This window comes from Engystomops pustulosus, chromosome 3 (assembly GCF_040894005.1).
Source record: "Engystomops pustulosus chromosome 3, aEngPut4.maternal, whole genome shotgun sequence".
Taxonomy (NCBI): Eukaryota; Metazoa; Chordata; class Amphibia; order Anura; family Leptodactylidae; genus Engystomops; species Engystomops pustulosus.
Genome location: NC_092413.1, coordinates 110,288,006 through 110,303,460, shown reverse-complemented (window position 1 = coordinate 110,303,460; position 15,455 = coordinate 110,288,006). Strand labels below are relative to the sequence as shown.

At 42.0% G+C, this 15,455-nt stretch overlaps 1 protein-coding gene across 5 annotated transcripts in view; it reads left to right on the top strand.

Moving 5' to 3' along the window:
* The window catches only part of FIG4 (FIG4 phosphoinositide 5-phosphatase), a 279,940-nt gene that overhangs the window by 201,213 nt on the left and 63,272 nt on the right, over positions 1–15,455 (top strand). The gene's annotated exons all lie outside the window — the stretch shown is intronic.

Here is a 15,455-nt window from a genome sequence, read left to right as displayed (position 1 = left end):
ACTTAATTATCCTTTTTAGACACTCCCAGAACACACAGGTTCTGAGAGGTGCAGGAACTGATGTAACGTTGTCCTCTCAGCTTTTGGATATGGCACAACAATAAATGACAACCCTGAATGGCTATAAGACCCCTTTCCCTAGCCTCAGTGAAACAGAACCTTATCAACCCAATTAAGCTTCCACCAGTTCTCCTTTCATATAAGCCCACTCTGTAATGGGATTATATAAAGTGAGGAACCAACCCAGTAGCATGTATATAAATGAGACACGGACATTGGGGTTCGTGGATCGAGATAAAAGAGCAGGTTAAATTTTATATTTAATTGCCTTAAGGGCAAACTAGACAAACAGTAGACACAATAGATATATATAGTTAAACAGATTACAAATACACAGGTAGAACTCCAAGTATCCGCAATCCGTATGTTAGTTACCTTATGTGTAGACCTAATGGAACATGATAGTCCACACATTTAAGATCTTTCCTTTGCAAATGGTTTCCCAGACAAAAGACAAGAGGCATCAGGGGTGTTCTGATTATATTAGGCACACACCTCTGCCCACCCCCAGGAGAGCTCATATGACCCTCCTACCTGGTATTAAGTCCAGAACCTTGGAGAAGTCATAGCTGCCCTAGGGGGGTTCGTAGGGTCATAATTCTGGTTTCATTGGATCTGGGTGAATCCCTGGATCACATTGATACCAAATCGAACCCATTTGCTATGGTCCCATCCTGTGTGTGTGTGTATATATATATATATATCTGGACCCAAGGGTGCTAGAGCCTTGGGAATTGGGGCACTGTGATTTCCTGACATTAACTTCCATAACCAACATATTGGTCCGAAAGTTTTATGACTCATGGTCTCCTGTTTGAAAATTGGGGGGATGGGGTTTGCTCAAGCCTTTTAGACACTGGCTGAAAAGGTGTTAGTTAATAGCTACCGCCCACTGAGCTACCCACCTTCATACAGTCTTTATAGAACCATGTTTAACTCGGTAGTAGGAAAATATGCCATCCAGTTTTATACCCCTGCTGAAAACTTATTTTAGAATAAGGATGCCTTAGAAGTTGCATTGAAGGCAGGTTTAACAGATTGAATCAAAGCTGGAAGATATTTTCCTGCCACTCTGGATGTGATGATGTCTTTGGCAGCTCACATTAATTTAAAGTGTAACCGTCATTCTGAGCAAAAAAACCTAAAATACATAATTCTGCTCCAGGTGTCCCTGGGAATCATTCCTCAAGGTATTTTCCCTCTCGGTCCTCATTTAGTACCTTTTTTGGCCCATAGCAACCAGAGTTTCCAGCTCTCAAAAAACTACAATCCGCAAGATGGAGGGGCGGAGCCTGCCTCCTGTCACCTCATCACGAGTGCCTGCTGCTGACCAATGACACCAGAGCTATCTATCTATCTATCTAACGTACTCTTTCAAAAACAGGCAGCACTCCAAAGTAGTGGTAAAAACGATGGGGGTGTCTTTATTCCATGTGCAACGTTTCAGCTCTCACAGAGCCTTTATCAAGCATAGTATACATGGCCAGTATGCAAACTTATAAGGGCCAGTCTTACTTCTTATTGGTCCGTGCGCGGACTATAGCAATCATTAACAGACTTTCACAAAATATGGTAGTGCTTATTACAAGTGGTACATATGAAATATCAAAGTGCAGTAATATATTGTGTACAATGAAATTACATCATTAAATAGGTGAACAATGCAAGTGTAGGTATAAGTGAAGGGAGTAGTGCCCTCCCATCGGTTGTAGGACCGCCCCTAGTCTCGGCTTTCCATTCATCAAATCGTAAACAGGAGGGGCAGGACACCGGAAGTGTCGGTGATGTAGAAGTCGCGTCACCGGAAGTCGTCATAGTCACGTGGGCGGGCTCCGTTCACGTGATCTTGGCGCATGTGCACTTGCTATTGCGATGTCGGGCGCCATTTTGGGTAAGGGAAAAGAGGAAAAAAGAGGGAAAAAAAGGGGAAAAGAAACACACAGGCATAGTCGGGTCCCATATTAGGTTACATGCAATGCTGTGACACTCCATAACCAGGGGCCTGAAAATGACAGTAAGTAGTGAAATCACCACTCATGTCACCAAGCTCAGATCGTTGGGGTTGAACACGGTATCCTGTATATGGACCACCGTTGTTCTGTTCCGACGTCTTACCTGGTGTTGCTGGAGTAATGGTCACAGTCTGAGGTGAAAACCTCTGGCGTTATCCCTGATGGTTACGACCAATGCTTTTCTGTGTCTGTCGGGTAGAAAACTAAACAAATAAATTATCATAGCCCACGGCATGAAGAGGTGGATAATGTGACTGCTCCGGTGATACGGATGTAATTTGTTAAAAGACAAAAAAAAGTGGAAGGCACGAGACTTTCGGGGGTTTGTGATCCATCCGATGAGGGTTAAGTATTCCAAATATGTCTAGGAAAATGGAAACAAAAGAATAAGTAAATAAAGTAGATTATCATATTACAGTATTATCAATATTCAGGCCTTAAAGGTCTGATTCATTACTGGCGGGGATGTTTTCCCCATACTATACATTAACCTACACAGAAGAACACCAGGAGGGCTACACAATGTGCCGAAGGACGACCCATACCTAAGGGCACCATTATTACCGTCAACAACAAGGGAATATGTGATTACACAAGCCCACTCGAGTTGTACTCAACATTTAGACCATGGGGTTGTAAGGTCCCTAGTCTCTGTATCCATCTTAATTCACATCTCCTGAGTATGGCTTCTCGGTTGCCGCCTCTTCTCAGTGTAGGAATGTGATCTATAATCATGCATTTCAAGTCACTCTCCTTGTGCCCTGCCTTGGTGAAATGTCGGCTGACCGGTAAGTCTTTTTTCTTTTTGCGAATTGTATACCTGTGTTGCGTAAATCGCGTCTTGAAGTCAAGTGTGGTCTCTCCCACGTATTTCAAGTCACATGGGCAACTGAGTAAGTATATAACGAAGTCGCTATTGCAATCTAGATAATGGTGTATCTTGAACTGTGTTCCTTTGTGGGTGAATGTGTCACCTTTGATGACATGGGAACAATTGATACATGTGCGACATGGGTAGCACCCTTTTCGAATAGGGCCTAGTATGCCTCTTTGTACTGATGTCTTGGATGGACCTATATCAGTCTTAACTACTCGATCCCTGATGTTTCTAGCTCTTCTATATGAGAGTATAGGGGGATACTGTAGTGCTGGCACTCCTGTGGGGTCACTTTGTAGTAGCCTCCAGTGTTTCCTCACTATGGATGCTACTTGTGTGCTTGTGTCACAATAGGTGGAGAAGAAGGGGATCCTTTCACTTTTGTTTTCTGATTGTGTGGGTGATAGAAGCTCATTCCTACTTTTGCGTTCCAACCTGTGTTTGTTGTCGAGAAGTACCCTATTGGGGTATCCTCGTTGTTTGAATTTTGATAACATCAGTTTAGTGTTTTTCTGCAATTTCTCATCATCACTAGCTATTCGTTTAACTCTATAGAGTTGGCTGAGGGGTAGAGAGTTAACCATAGGTCGTGGGTGGTTACTGTCAAAACGTAAAATACTATTTCTATCTGTAGGTTTATAGAAAACATCTGTTGTGAGACCTTGTTGCGTATTCTCGATGAGTACGTCTAGAAATTGTAGGCTCTCCTTTGATTGTACCATAGTGAATTTAATGTCACTGTCCACTGTGTTAAGATATTCATGAAAGTCCGTCAGTTGTTGTGTGTCACCAGTTCACAGGAGGAAGACATCGTCTATGTATCGCCACCACCCCATGACGTGTTGGAAGTGGTGGGACCCATAGTCGAAGTCCTCCTCCAGTGTGGTCATGACGATATTAGCATATGTGGGGGCCATATTGGCCCCCATAGCCACACCCTTAAGTTGCACAAAAAAGTCACTGCCAAATAAAAAATAATTGTTGAATAATATCAACCTTAACAGATCCAGAATGAACACAATTTCAGATTGCTTGAAGCTAGAACTCTGTAGTTGTTTCTCCACACAGTTAAGACCCATTTCATGGTTGATAGAAGTATACAACGATACTACATCAAAGGAAACAAGCGTAAGTCTTTTCGGGTCACATGGTTGTATCTGTTTCAGTTTGCACAAAAAATCAGTAGTGTCACGTATATGTGATTGTCCCCTGGTAGATAGTTCCCTCAGTGCCTGATCTAAAAAGATGGCTATATTCGATGTAATAGACCCCCTCCCGGACACTATTGGTCTCCCTGGGGGATGTTCAAGATTTTTATGTATCTTGGGGAGGGTATATATAATAGGGGTACGTGGATGCATGACCGTTAGAAATTTGTGCATGTTCTCACTGATGATCCCTGTGTTCACAGCTGTGTCCAAGATCTGTGAGATACGTTGTCCCATTTCAAATTTAGGGTCAGTTGAGACCCGTTTGTATACTGTTGTGTCTACATCACCGACACTTCCGGTGTCCTGCCCCTCCTGTTTACGATTTGATGAATGGAAAGCCGAGACTAGGGGCGGTCCTACAACCGATGGGAGGGCACTACTCCCTTCACTTATACCTACAATTGCATTGTTCACCTATTTAATGATGTAATTTCATTGTACACAATATATTACTGCACTTTGATATTTCATATGTACCACTTGTAATAAGCACTACCATATTTTGTGAAAGTCTGTTAATGATTGCTATAGTCCGCGCACGGACCAATAAGAAGTAAGACTGGCCCTTATAAGTTTGCATACTGGCCATGTATACTATGCTTGATAAAGGCTCTGTGAGAGCTGAAACGTTGCACATGGAATAAAGACACCCCCATCGTTTTTACCACTACTTTGGAGTGCTGCCTGTTTTTGAAAGAGTATATTTGAAGACGCTCCAGCCAGAGGGTCAAGGACTTTGCACCCAACTAGGTTGCTGTGCTGCTCTGAACTTTCCATTGTTTATCTATCTAACGTGAGTGATTTTTATTGAAACGGGTAGCGACGTTTTGGTGTTGGACACATTTTTCAAGGTGTCCAACACCGAAACTTCGCTACCCGTTTCAATAAAAATCACTCACGTTTGATTTGAACCTTGGAGTGCTGCCTGCCTTTTCCATTCGTTGACTACAAACCAGGATCAAGCCGAAATCCGTGGAGGCATTGCACCCCTCCTTCTCCTGAGTCACTTTACTGTGCGGACTTTAACTTTTTCCATTTTATCTATCTATCTACCTATCTATCTAGTATGCATTTATCTATCTCTCATATTTTTCTATCTATCTATCTATCTATCTATCTATCTATCTATCTATCTATCTATCTAAGTAATACTCCAGCACAGCACATGACAGGACAGCTTGTAGACTTGGAAATTGTCTCCTGCCACTTCCTTGTGTGAGGTGATGAGGGAGGGGGGTTGCAGTTTCTGTCAGTGTGGATTATTTGTTATACACAAGTGTAGGGAAAGCTGAGGAGAGATAAGTTTAGGTGCTTGGTCACTTCATCAGTGACGGCTTCTCCCTGCACATGGCTGAGTGCTGGGGCAGTGACACATGAGGTAATCACCTGTGTGCGGGGAGACATGAGGTAATCAGCTGGCTGCAGGGAGAGATGGGGGCGTGTCTCTCCTGCCCCATAGTCTGAGCTTCTCTATGAAGACGGAATGACCATAGTAACAGCTATCTGAGCAGTCACTGCCATCTAGGGGAAGTCTGCAGAATGCAAGAAGAAGGAGCAGGATTCAGGTAACTAATCCAATTGCAAAAGGGCTTAAAATGACCTGCCCTACAACATTTTTTTGAAATGACGGTTACACTTTAAGCTTTAGAAAGAGAGGTGGATGCATTGTCTGTCTCAGAACACCTGTAAAGGAAAATGTATTTGAGCCTTCTTCACCAATCTTTTCTTTCCTGACGATAAAAATTATACTGTTAATTATACACTGGTGATCACAAATAGAAAACAACACACAATTTCCTAAGTGTCAAAGTCGTCCTGTAGACCTATGTGAACATATCCTTAAATGAGTAAAATAGCAGTTTTTAACCCCTTAATGACCAGGCCCTTTTTAGTTTTTGCGTTTCCATTTTTCACTCCTCACCTTCAAAAATCTTTAACTTTTTTATTTTTCAATGTAAGGAGCTGTGTGAGGGCTTGTTTTCTGCGTAACAAATTACAATTCATATTGACAGCCTTTTGATCATTGTATATAAGGCTGGAAAAGTTCTTTACGTCCAACCTTTAATAATTAAACAAATGTTTTTTCGCCGTAACCTGTGATATTTTTGCTCTCCAGAAAGGCATCCAGGCCTCTTTTTTTGAACATGTAGATAGAGTCCGCCATAACACCCTCCTGCAGCAGAGAGTTCCATAGTCTCACTGCTCTTACAGTAAAGAATCCCTGCCTATGGCGATGGTAGAACCTTGTCCTAGTCACAGACCTAGGTATAAAAAGATCTTTGGAGAGATCCTTGTACTGCCCATTCAAGTATTTATACATTATAATGAGGTCTCCCCTCAGTCGTTTTTTTATCTAAACTGAATGACCCCAAATTTTCTAATCTGTCCTTGTATTCTAGTCCCCCAATTCCCCCAATAATCTTGGTTGCTCTCCTTTGCACCAGTTCCAGTTTATGTCCTTTTTATACACTGGTACCCAAAACTGTACACATAGGGCAAAACTATGTCCTTATCATTAGAATCTATTTCACTCTTGATACATCTCATAATTTTATTTGCTTTAGCAGCAGCCTCCTGGCTCTGGACACAGGACATTAAGTTTACCAACCACCAATACCTCCAAGTCTTTTTCAGCTGCTTTGCTGGCAGCGCTTAACGCCTTCTCCATACCCCTGCAGCCGACATGTGACATACTAATACGTCACATGTCAGTAAGGGGTTAAGGTTAATTTCCTAAATTGTATACATTCTAAAGCACAGAATAAAAACTTAAGAGATAATTGTAAAATAACACTTATTAAAATTAAAGAACACTTTCAGATTATTGGTGTTAATCTAGGAGCTACCGTAGTGCTATTTTCCTTAATTATCTGACAAACCCTATTTAAATGGCAGTTTGGGATGCATTCACAAGTGGTTTTTCCATTCCGCTTTGAAGCGCAATTCAACAACTGAGGATTAAATTGCTGTTAACTTTTGTTTTGCAAAACATGTTGTTAACACAGTTTTTTCGTGACTTTACAAAAAATGGTGTCCCATTCAAAAGTGGCTGAAACCTTCCGAAAGAAGGCTGTCCAGATCTAGGCCAAAGGGGCAACCCTAACTCCCATAGCAAGAGAAGTTGGTCATTTCTAGAATATTGCATCTTTACAACATTACAAACTTATTCAAGTCCCCCAATAAGGCTGGTCCCCTGGAAAGACAAATTCAAGAGAGGACAATATAATCCAGAGAATCTCTAGATTCTGGTGTATGGTCCATCAGTAATTTTAGTGATGAAAAAAGTCTAATTTTTGGGGGTTTGATGGGAAACATTGGGGCAGATTACAGCTCAGTTTTAATTTTACCAGTGCTCATGAATATTTTAAAAGGGAACCGTGATTGTTTGCCATGGGCAACTAGGAATGTTCTGACTTTCAGACGGCTTGATAAATCTGCCCCATTATGTTCACTGGCCACCTGAGGAAAAACTAAACCCAAGTTTGTAAAAGAAGCCAGTGAAATGTGATGGTGGAAATGTCATGGTTTGGGAAATGTTTTCTGCAGCAGGAGTTGAACCTCTCATGTAGCTACATAATTCCACGGCGGCGGTCGGGTCGCGCTGCATGGAGAGGGCTCACGGGCTGAGCCCTCTCCATTGCCAATAAGTCTTTGCTGCATATTGCAGCAAAGGCTTACCGGTAACACCCGCGATCGGTGCCGGGCAGCCTCAAAAAGATAGCGGCACATGGGCGCCGCCATCTTACCTGGGATCGCCGCTCCCCGTGACGTCATCGGGGGGCGGCGATCCGTCTCCATGGTAGCCTTGGGTCTTCCGAAGACTTTAACCCTAGGTTGTCTGATCGATCCTATCATATACTGTAGTATGACAGTATATGATAGGATCGATCAGACAACCTAGGGTTAAAGTACCCTAGGGAGTCTGAAAAATAGTAAAAATAAAAATAAAAAAAAGTTTTAAAAAAAATTATAATAAAAAAACCTAAAATTTCAAATCACTTCTGATCTTAGCCCAATAGAAATCCTCGAAAAAATCCTTTCTAAGTGGAAGAAGAGTGAACCAAAATCCCACTAGCAGTGTGAGACTAGTGATGTCCTCTGGCTGCAGATGTGTTTACGTAATTTAATGAAAAGGCCTCTACACTTCTTATGGATTTGTGACCTTCAGGGAATGTAATTATAATGTTTATCTTTGCTACAGTCATTGGTGTTCTCTAGTTATGATCATCACAATTTTAAGATGGTATACTATGTAATTTTGAAGATGATGATACATTGTTCTCTAATTGAACTCCAATGTATATACTCCAATTTCATAAATTACAAGAACTTTGGTTTCATGCAGACAGAATTTCTTTGTGCTTCACTTTTGTCCTGTTAAGAAAAATGTAAAACGGATTCTCTATCTAAATCTTTAATGCTTTTGATTAGGTAGAAGTCACAGCACATTATAAATCCATTTAGTTTTATGCCGGTGGCACCAATTTTGAGAGAGGACATTTTTGTTGCAAAGACCCTTGTCTCTCCAGAAGTAGGAAAATACTGTCACTTGATTCCAAACTATCTGGCCATCTTGGAATTTATAAGGCTCAATGGTCTTGTCACTATGGGAGAACCCTAGGCAGTGATTGTCTGCTTCCTGCACATGTACCCAGAGCAATACTATAGGCAGGGTCCTGGGAGACTACCAATCAAAAGTGGGGGGTCACTTGGAAATGTACTTACCGTATATACCCGAGTATAAGCCGAGACCCCTAATTTTACCACCCAAAACTGGGAAAAACTACTGACTCGAGTATAAGCCGAGGGTGGGAAATGCATTGGTCAACCCCCCCCCAGTATATAGCCAGCAAGCCCCCAGTAGTATATAGTCAGCTAACTCCCAGTAGTATACAGCCCCCAGTAGTATACAGTCTGCCTGCCCCCATGTAGTATACAGCCAGCCTGCCCCCATGTAGTATACAGCCTGCCAGCTCCCATGTAGTATACAGCAGCCCCTAGTATTATACAGCCAGCTTCCATGTAGTATACAGCAGCCTCTAGTAGTATACAGCCTGCCCCCATGTAGTATACAGCCTGCCCCCATGTAGTATACAGCCTGCCCCCATGTAGTATACAGCAGCCCCTAGTAGTATACAGCCTGCCCCTAGTAGTATACAGCCTGCCCCCAGTAGTATACAGCCTGCCAGTCCCCAGTAGTATACAGCCTGCCAGTCCCCAGTAGTATACAGCCTGCCAGTCCCCAGTAGTATACAGCCTGCCAGTCCCCAGTAGTATACAGCGTGCCAGCCCTCAGTAGTATACAGCCTGCCAGCCCCCATGTAGTATACAGCATTCCATAGTAGTATACTGCCTTCCCCCATGTAGTATACAGCCTTTCCCATGTAGTATACAGCATCCACTAGTAGTATACAGCCTTTCCCATGTAGTATACAGCATCCCCTAGTAGTATACCGCCTGCCCCCATGTAGTATACAGCATCTCCTAGTAGTTTGCAGCCTGCCCCCATGTAGTATACAGCAGCCCCTAGTAGTATACAGCCTGCCCCCATGTAGTATACAGCAGCCCCGAGTAGTATACTGCCTGCCCCCATGTAGTATACAGCATCCCCTGTAGTATACAGCCTGCCCCATGTAGTATACAGCCTGCCCCATGTAGTATATAGCCTGCCCCATGTAGTATATAGCATGCCCCCATGTAGTATACAGCAGCCCCTAGTTGTATACAGCCTGCCCCCATGTAGTATACAGCCTGCCACCATGTATACAGCCTGCCACCATGTAGTATACAGCCTGCCCCCATGTAGTATACAGCCTGCCCCCATGTAGTATACAGCCTGCCCCCACAGCCCTTAAAAAAATAAACTTCTATACTCACCCTCCGATGTCGGCGCGGCTCCCCGATGTCTGCAATGTCAGCGCGTCCCATCTTCTTTCTTCTCCGCGGCTCCTCTTCTTTCTTCCGGCATGGACGCGGCCATGTTTTCTTCTAGCAGGCGCATACTATGACGCGGCCGCTGCTGACGTCATAGTATGCGCGGCCAGGAAGAAAACATGGACGTGTCCATGACAGAAGCAAGAAGAAAGAAGAGGAGCGGCGGAGCAGAAAGAGGACGGGACGCGCAGGGTGAGTATACAATTTTTATTTTTTTTTAAGTGGGATTTTTTTTATAGACATTTTTTGTGCTGAAAAACTCTTATACACGAGTATATATGGTATTTTTTAAAGAAGAGCACATTTTGTTTCAATGAAGCTAACATCTAGCTGCAAACATATGTTTATTTTTTTTCAACTTACATTTTATTGAATAATTCCAAATTTCACAGAAATAACCAATAGCAATGCAATAACAATGTAGTCATGGAAAGTGTACATTAAACTCAGTATCAGTAAGTTCATGTAGGACCTTCAAGACTTACATGGCAGGTAACAATATATTGGTCCAGCAAAAAGAAAAAAAAGGGAACATATGTAGCCCCATCTTCTTTCTGACCCTTATTCCATGTTATTACTGTGTATAGAAACTTCACATGTGTAAAGTAGCGTATAGACATTGAGAAGAAATAAACACAAACATTTCCAAAGGACAAACTATAAATAAAACTGTAAAAACTACCCATATATATCAGTGCGTCCGAGGAATAAAGTGAGGTTTATACTGTTAAGGGAGGTTGTCTCCTACAGCATCCCATGAGGCCCAGATCATACAGAACTGGCCCTTCCTTTCATGTAAAAAAGCTGTCATGTTTCGTATGCATGAGCATAGTCTGGTAAGATGGGGGAGGGGTCATTCTTATGCATTATCTACATAGGGGTATATAGGCCCATTTCCGACAGCCTTCGCTCCAGTGGTTTGATGGTACGTTGTGTGTTGCTAAATGTGTGTGAATGTTAATGGATGTTTAGAAAACCTTTGAAAACCCCTGTTCAAGTGTGCTAGTAGTGCTGAAAACAGTTTGGCAGATTAGAGAAGTTATAAAACTGACCTTTGTTTGAGCTGGTGGAGAATCTGAAGCATCACATTTGTTTGTTCTATGAAACTATCACAATGGCCAGAAAAAAAAGAACTAGACTTGTTTTTAAAAATGAAGTCCATTCCATGTGCCAAATTGCCAAGAAACCCAAAATTTACTACAATGGTGTATACTACTCCCTTCAGAGGAGAGCACAAACAGGCACTAATGTCACAGGTGGTCCTGTGACCCATATCGCACCTTACCTGTCCTGGCTCCTGTCTCTTCATCTGCCATGCGCGCACACCGGCTTCTCTGGATTTAAAGGGCCACTAAGATGTTAATTGGCGCTGGCCATTTTCGGAAAACACATATAGCCTGCCACTTCCTGTACACCCTGACGGATCTTTGTGCCTATGCCATAAAGAAATGTCCCTTGCATTATCCCTGAGTATTCCTGTGTTCCTGGTTGTTCCTGTTCCTGCATTCCTATGTGTCCCTTCTCCTGAGTTCCCGTGTTCCTGTTCCCATGTTCCTGTGTGTTCCTGCTCCTGCGTTTCTGTTCCCGTGCTCCTGTGTGTTGCACTCTGTTCCTGTGTTCCCCTTTCCCTTCTGCCTAGACCTCCCATTGCTGACCCCGGTTGGACTTGACCTTGCATCTCTGCCACCTACCCTGACCCTGTGCCTGAACCTGACCATGAGACTGTCTCCTGCAATGGTACATCTACCTTGGCTGTCACTGTGGATCGACCTGCTGGAACTCTGCCGCAGCAAGACCATCCCGCTTTGCGGCGGGCTCTGGTGAAGACCAGGTGCCACTTACATTCCGGTCCCAGGTGTTGCGGATTACCATCTCCCATGGTGGTCCAGAGGATCCACTGATCCCAAACCTGACAACTAACCAGAGTAGAAAGAGAAGTGGGAGGCCCTGCGACACAATTAAGCAACAAGCCAAGTCCATTTGAGTCTCTAGTTTGAGAAACCGATGCCTTACAGGTCCTCAACTGGCAGCTTCATTAAATACTACCCGCCAAATGCCAGCGTCAGTGAAGAGGTGACTCCAGGGTGCGGGCATTCTTGGCACAGTGGCAAAGAAAAAGCCATATCTGAGACTGGCTAATAAAAAGAAAAGATTAATATGGGCAAAAGAACATAGACATTGGACAGAGGAAGATTGGAAAAAAGTGTTATGCGCAGACTAAATTAAGTTAGAGGTGTTTGGATCACACAGAAGAACACTTGTGAGATGCAGAACAACTGAAAGTGTGCTGGAAGAGTGCCTGACGCCATCTGTCAAGCATGGTGGATGTAATGTGATGGTCTGGGGTTGCTTTGGTGCTGGGAAATTGGCAACTTTTACAGGGTCACATGGATTTTGAATAAGGAAGGCTATCACTCCATCTTGCAACACATTGCCATTTCCTGTGGAGAGCGCTTGATTGAAGCCAATTTCTTCCTGGTATGCATAAAATGCCCATCAAGCCAATACAACTTTTGGGAGGGGCTTCTGGAAGCATGGGGTGAAATGTCTCCAGATTACCTCAGCAAATCAACGTCTAGAATTCCAAAGGTCTACAATGCTAAATTGCTTGAAAGGGTGCATTCTTTGATGAAAGCAAAGTTTGAAGGAGAAAATTATTATTTCAAATGAAAAAAAAAAAAAAAATGAAAACCTTGTCAAAGTTCTTGATCCTTCCACCTCATCACGACCACCTTGCGAGTATAGTACAGGACAAAGCGGAAGGAAATTTTTATTGCTGTGGACATGTACTAGATCATTCATTATACCCAGGAGAACTCCAACACCTCTGACCAGAATGGCTGAACTTTTGGACAGGACCATACACAGCGTAGAAATCCACTCAGCCTGTCAGTGGAAGCTTAGACAGGCTGACACCTGTTAATAACTTCTGTGGTAGACTGTGGCATCTAAACAGAGGCTTTTGATTGGATCCCCCTATTGAAGTTGGCACCTCTTTTTCCAGCATATAGGATGCACGTTGCATTACTTACATTTAAATGGTCAGTTTGCCTACTGTCATTCTGTCTGTTGCTTAGGTCCACCACCTGCATCCTGTCAATATACTGAACACTGTAAAAAGAAAAAAGCCTTTGGGAACCTTGTTCATTTCATTTAAAAGCTTACCTTACTTGCCGAGTCAATATACAGCTTTTTCTCAGACTCATATTTTTAAAAGGCACTGTCTCATCTGGACAGCTCTTAAAGTGTAACCATCATTCAGTGCAAGAAAAAATTAAAAAACCTAATTCTGCTCCAGGTCTTCCTGGGAATCCATTCCTCAAAGTATTTTGCCTCTTGGTCCTCATTTAATACCTTTTTTGGCCCATAGCAACCATAGTTTCCAGCACTCAAAATTACTACAATCAGCAAGAAGGAGGGGCGGGACCTTCCTCCTGTGACCTCATCACAAGCATGTGCTGCTGACCAATGAGACCATATCTATCTATCTATCTATCTATCCTATCTATCTATCTATCTATCTATCTATCTATCTATCTATCTATCTATCTATCTATCTATCCATATGTATCTATCTCCTATCTATGTATAATCTATTTATCTATCTACATATAGATAGATAGATATAACTCATATCTATCTATGTATATTCTATCTACCTATGTATATCCTATTTAGCTTCTATCTATCTCATATCTACCTATTTATATCCTATCTATCTATTTATCTATCTATCTCATATCTACCTATCTATATCCTATCTATCTATCCATCTATCTATTTATCTATCAAAAAATGAGACAGCACTCCAAATTCAAAGGTGAAGACAGGAAGGGTTTAATCCAAAACCAGCGACGTTTCAGTGTTTTACCGCCTTTTTCAAGCGAAAATGTTGATGGTTTTGGATTAAACCCTTCCTTTCTTCACCTCTGTATTTGGACTGCTGCCTCATTTTTTGGTAGATATATGCATGCATGTCTTATACCACGACTCTTGAGTCCTTGCACCCCCCATTGTTAGGGGCATTATAACACTGTGCTGCTGAGGATTTTTATCTTTATATCTATTTATCTATCTCATATCTATGTATCTACCTATCTATGTAATACTTCAGCACAGCACATGATGGGACAACTTGAAGACTTGGAGAGTCTCTCTCTCCTGCCATTTACTGCTGTGGAGTGTGAGGTGAAGAGGGAGGGGGACTGTAAACATATCTGCAGCTTGTGTCAGTGTGGATTATTTGTTTATAAAAGGGAAAGCTGAAGGAGAGATAAGAATGTAGGTGTTTGGTTATTACATTAGTGATGGCTCCTGGCAGCACATGACTGAGTGCTGGAGTACTGAGCCATGAGGTAAACAGCTGAGAGCAGGGAGAGTAGAGGGAGGGTGTCGTGAAGACGGAATGTGCCTAGCAACACCGTCTGAGGAGTCAGTGATATCAGGGGGAAGGCTGCAGAATAAAAGAGGAAGGAGCAAGATGCAGTTAACTAATCCAATTACAAAAGGGCTTAAAATTACCTGCCCTACAACATATCAAAAGTTTTTTGAAATCATGGTTACTCTGTGTTTAAAGCTCCAATAATTTTGTAACTAGTTGATGAAGAAAATGGTTTTAAGCTTTAACTTTTTAAGAATTTGCCCTTTAGTGCTTTTAAGCTGAAATTTTACAGGGACTTTATGATGACAACATCAGTTCTTTACGTCCCCTACGTTCTTAGGTGACCTTTGTTGTCCTCCCTACATTTTATTTCATTTTTCCATTCCTAGGAAAAGCAATCAGAGAACTTCAACTGTGATTGAAATGGAAAAAAAATATTTTTTTCTGCTTTTGACACAGTAATTTTTGCAGTAGCATGAACCCATAGGACATTCAATATACTTTTTCTTCTGAAATCTTGTCAGCAGGAAACCATAGATGAATTACATTTGTGAAAAGTTCCTATTATCATTGTATAAGTTTACAAACAAATTTAGATAATTTGATATGTCTACATTTTATGTCCAGGTCCTTCATTTAAACCATGTTGGTTACTAGATTCATGCTTTTTATTGTTTGAGATTTTGTGTTTTGTAGACACCCTTAATTTAACTATGTCTAATAATATGTATTGAAAGGTTTTTCAAGAATAGCAATCTAAAGAGCTTGCAATGATCAGACACACCACACAGCCTCCATTCCCATCCTATATCACAGGGGTGAAAAAATCAAATACATGTCCGGAGACTATTAGCAGAGGGCCAACCGTAAAAAAAATATTTAAAGGGGTATTCCGGAAATATGAACGTCTGACACAAAAACCCATGATGATATAAATAAATTAATACAACAATGTCATTAGTCACAAAGCGGAGCTTAAA